Source organism: Eschrichtius robustus, chromosome 10 (genome assembly GCF_028021215.1).
Source record: "Eschrichtius robustus isolate mEscRob2 chromosome 10, mEscRob2.pri, whole genome shotgun sequence".
Lineage (NCBI taxonomy): Eukaryota > Metazoa > Chordata > Mammalia > Artiodactyla > Eschrichtiidae > Eschrichtius > Eschrichtius robustus.
In genome coordinates this window covers 93,255,883-93,261,337 of record NC_090833.1, presented here as the reverse complement: position 1 = coordinate 93,261,337, position 5,455 = coordinate 93,255,883, and the positions used below count along the sequence as shown (strand labels likewise).

General features: G+C 36.2%; 1 pseudogene; it reads left to right on the top strand.

Annotated features, from left to right (window-relative positions):
- Nucleotides 1-1,193: 1,193 nt before the first annotated feature.
- On the top strand, nucleotides 1,194-1,653 carry LOC137770802 (mitochondrial import receptor subunit TOM20 homolog; annotated as a pseudogene).
- The last annotated feature ends 3,802 nt before the right edge of the window (nucleotides 1,654-5,455 follow it).

The following is a 5,455-nucleotide window of genomic DNA, read 5'->3' as shown; positions in this document are numbered from 1 at the left end:
TGAAAACTATAAGACTTAGAGGAAAGAAACTGAAGAAAACACAAACAAACAGAAAGTTATCCCATACTCATGGATCAGAAGAATTAATATTGTTAATATCTCCATACTACCTAAAGCAATCTACAAATTCGATGCAATCTCCATCAAAATTCTAAGCCAGGGCTTCCTTGGTGGCGCAGTGGTTGAGAATCTGCCTGGCCAATACAGGGGACACGGGTTCAAGCCCTGATCTGGGAAGATCCCACATGCTGCGGAGCAACTGGGTCCGTGAGCCACAACTACTGAGCCTGCGCGTCTGGAGCCTGTGCTCCACAACAAGAGAGGCCGCGATAGTGAGAGGCCCGCGCACCGCGATGAAGAGTGGCCCCCTCTTGCCGCAACTAGAGAAAGCCCTCGCACAGAAACAAAGACCCAACACAGCCATAAATTAATTAATTAATTAATTAATTTTTAAAAATTCTAAGCCATTTTTCACAATGATAGGACAAACAATCCTAAAATTTGTATGAAACTACCAAAGACCCCAAATAGCCAAAGTAATCTTGAGAAAGAACAAAGCTGGAGGCACTATAATTACTGATTTCAAACTATACTACAAAGCTATAGTAATTTTTAAAAAGCAGTATGATATTAGCATAAAAGCTGACACATAGACCAGTGGAACAGATTCAAGAGCCCAGAAATAAAGGAGCCAAAAATATACAATGGGTAAATGATAGTCTCTTCAATAAATGGTGTTGGGAAAATTGGATATTCACATGCAAAAGAATGAAACCAGACCCCTCCCTTACACCACTCATAAAAAATTACATTAAAGATTTAAATATAAAACATGAAACCATAAAACCCCTAGAAGGAAATGGGAAAGCTCCTTGTTATTAGTCTTGGAAATGAATTTTTGGGGTATGACAACAAAAGCAAAAATCAACAAGTGGGTCTACATCAAACTAAAAATACCTAAATCTGATTTTAAAATGGGCAGAGGATCTGAATAGACATTTTTTCCAAAGAAGACACACGGATGTCTTGGCCAGAAAGTACATGAAAATGTGGTTGACATCACTAATCATCAGGGAAATGCAAATCAAAACCACGATGAGGCTTTTCTCCATGTCTCTCACAGTGGGCAGCACATCTGAGAGGAGCTATCTATCTGCTGAAGGTTCTGGGCCAATTGCTTTTTTGGGACCCCACTGCCACCCACCCCACTCCTCCGTGGAGAGAAGATGGTGGGCCAGAACAACACCATCTTGGGTGGAACCCTTTTCATCGGGTACTACATTTACTTTGACCTCGAGACAGAGTGACCCCAAATTCAAGAACAGATTGTGAGAATGAAGAAAGAAACAAAAGCTTGCCAAGGAGAGAGCTAGACTTTCCAAGTGTCCTGACCTTAAAGATGCTGAAGTTATTCAGAATTTCTTCTTCCAATAACTACGGCTTGGTGAAGAGTTACTAGCCCAAGGTGAATATGAGAAGGGTATAGACCATCTGACAAATGCAGTTGCTGTGTGTGGACAGTCACAGCAGTTATTGCCAGTGTTAGGGCTAACAATTCAACCACCAGTGTTCCAGATGCTTTTGACTAAGCTTCCAACAATTAGAGAATTAATTATAAATGCTCAGAGCTTGACTGAAGGTGATGTGGAATGAGAAAAAAATGTCAACATAAGTATCTCAATTTAAAATATTTTAAAAATCTTAACTCAGAAGATGAGCAGCTCTGAGGGTTGGGGGGGACGTAAGGGCAAATATGCTTGTTTTGGACTGTCCTACACTGAAATCTACCAAAGTTAATTTTTACTTTGTGTAGAGCCATTTGTCTGTTTTATTTATTTTTCCCAGTAAAAAGCATATTTTGAGAGAGAGATTTTCATTTTATAAATACACTGTGAGTTACTGAAATTTAGATTTTGTTTATTCCTAACACATGCAATTAAAATGTATGTATCACATTGTTTACATTACGAATACTCAGTGCTCAGTTTTGAAAGATGGCCCAAAAAGTATAGAAGAAAGCTGAAGATTGCACATTTTTTTAAAGCAAGTACATTTTGCTATACATCAGAAAACTGGATGGAAACTTGATTGTGTTTATCAAAGGTGAGCATTAAAATCTTTGATTCTTTCCATTTAATCTTTTATATATGTGAGATGTGCTGCTGTACTGTAGTAACAATTTCAGCCTCCACTATGTGTATTAATCTTGACATGTTTTGTTTAACTCAGTGGGCTTAATGAGTTCTGGATAGTTATCTCTTTAATAACTATCTAACTCATTTAGATATATGTAGTTGCAAATAGCACTGGAAATTAGATCTACGTGCATCCCTAATCTAGCTGAATGAGCTTCAGCAGTTAATGTCTGCCCACTTGCCTCATTTATAAAATGAGAGAATTGGTCTGCTCATTCAGAGAAGCCTCCCTTTCAGCTTCTAATTCCTTTGTTTCTGTTCAGCATCTTCAAATCCACCTTCTTCTGAGGGATATATCTGTTTGGACAACCACACTTGCATTTTTTAATACTCTGAATTTTACATGCTTGCCTGACTTGGTATTTCTGAACTGTTTTTTTAAGGTATAAATTGTGTTGATTTTCACTGAAATCATGGTTCTGCCACTACTTCTTTAAATTAATCTGAAACTTAACTTTCAAGGTAAAAACAAAACAAAACAAAAAAACCATGAGATATCACCCCACACCTGTTAGAATGTCTATAATCAAAAAGACAAGAGATTACAAATGTTGACAAGGATGTGGAGAAAAGAGAACTCTTGTACACTGTTGGTGGGAATGTAAATTGGTACAGCCACTACGGAAAACCACATGAAGCTTCCTTTAAAAATTAAAAATAGTTACCATATGATTCAGCAATCCCTCTTCGAGGTATATATCTGAAGGAAATGAGATCACTATCTTGAAGAGATAGCTGCATCCTCATGTTCATTGCAGCATTAACCTAAGTGTCTGTCAACAGATGAATGGATAAAGAAGTTGTGGTATATATGTACAATAGAATTGTACAATTCAGCCATAAAAAAGAAGGAAATTCTACCTTTTAAGACAACATGGGGCTTCCCTGGTGGCACAGTGGTTAAGAATCCACCTGCCAATACAGGGGACATGGGTTCAAGCCCTGGGCCAGGAAGATACCACATGCCATGGAGCAACTAAGCCCTTGCACCACAACTACTGAGCCTGTGCTCTAGAACCAGTAAGCAACAACTACTGAAGCCCCACACCTAGACCCCATGCTCCACAACAAGAGAAGCCACTGCAATGAAAAACCTGTGCACCACAACAAAGAGTAGCCCCTGCTAGCCGCAACTAGAGAAAGCCCACACGCAGCAACAAAGAACTAACACAGACAAAAATTAATTAATTTTTTAAAAAAGACAATATGGATGGACCTTGAGGGCATTATGCTTAGTGAAGTAAGTCATACAGAAAGACAAGTACTGTATGACAGCATTTATATGTGGAACCTAAAATTAAAAAAAAAAAATCTAAAAAAAACCAAAAAAACAAAAAAACAAATTTGTGGTTACCAGGAGTGGAGGGGTTTGGGGAAGGGGTATGGAATATGTGAAGATAGTAAGAGGGTGCAAACTTTCCATTATAAGATGAATAAATTCTGAATGAATAAATTCTGAATGAATAAATATATCTAATGTATAGCATAAATTCTGAATGAATAAATATATCTAATGTATAGCATAAATTCTGAATGAATAAATATATCTAATGTATAGCATGGTGATTATACTTAACAATACTTTATTGTGTGATTGAAAGTTGCTAAGAGAGTAGATCTTAAAAGTTCTCACCACACACGTAAATTAACCATGTGAGGTGATGGATGTGTTAACTGACTTTAGCATGGTAATAATACCACAATATTTATGTATATCAAGTCATCATGCTATACACCTTAAACTTATACAATGTTATATGTCAATTATATGTCAATAAAGCTGGGAAAAATAAATGTCAAAAAAAAGATATTTGTTCAGTAGAGCAAGGCTGAATAGAGTGAAACCCACTTGCTCCTTAATAGATTTTTCCAGAGGCCTCAGACAAAGACACTTGATTTTCTCTAAGAAGTGTTTTTCTCTTATAGAAAGGACTATTTTTATGTTTTGATTGATCTTTCTGACCTAAGGTCTTAGTTTTGCTCATCCATTGGAATAGAATTTTTAAAGTATTTTATAACTCTATCTTCAGTATACTTTAATGTATTCTGCTTCAGATATTTGAAACTAATAATGTCATATGAGACTGTCAACCAGGGTGACTACCAATGTCCTCTCCAGCATAGTCAGCTTATATGGCTGCTCAAGACTTAAGAAAGAGTGTTCCCAGGAAAAAGGCCAATGGCCTTTTAAGACCTAGCCTTTAAAACAAAAGGCATTACTTCTGCCATATATGTTGTTTGAAGTAGTTACAAGCCTATCTAGATTCAAGGGAGGGGTCATGAGAGATGTATCAAAAAATTTGCAACTGGGTTTGAAAACCACCATGGGTGGTAATTAGAAGGTTTTAAGATGGGAACACTTTAACCAGATTTGCATTTTAATTAGATCCACCTGGCTGGAATGAGAATGGATGTGGTGAGACCAGTTGAGAGAAAGAAATGGTAGTAGTGGAGATGTGAATGGATACAGAGGTGTGAATGGATTCAGGAGATATTTAAGAGCTAAAATCTATGGGATATAAAGCAATAACTGTAACACTATCATTTGGCTTATAACATATATGAATGTAATATACTGACAATAGCACAAAGGAGGAGGACAGAAATGAAGTTAGGATGGAATAAAGTTTCTACATTTTATTGAAATTAAGTTATAATTAACATGAAGTGGATTGTGGTATAAATTAAGATGCATATTGTAATCCACAGAGCAACCAGCCACTAAGAAAATAACAAAAATTGTTTAAAAATCAACACTTGAATTAAAATGGTACACTATAGAATTTTATTTTAAAAAATAGTAAAGAAAGAAGAACAAAAGAGACATGAGGCATATAGAAAATAAATAGCAAAGTGGAAAACATAACTTCCACCATATCAGTTACATGAAGTGTGAATGGATTAAACACTCCAAATATAGAGATTACACAACAAACAAAAATCCAGGACAAGATGACTTCACTGGTGAATCCTACAAAACATTTAAAGAATACCAATCCTTCTCAAACTCTTCCAAAAAAATAGAAGAGGAGGGAACATTTCCAAACACATTTTACAAGACCAACATTACCCTGTTACCAAAACCAGAAAAGAACGCTATAAGAAAAAAAATTACAAGCCAATAACCCTGTTGATGAACATAGATGCAAAAATCCTCAACAAAGTATTAGCAAACTGAATTTAGCAATACATTAAAAGTATCATATACCATCATCAAGTGGGATTTATTCCAAGGATGCAGCATGGTTCAACATCTGCCA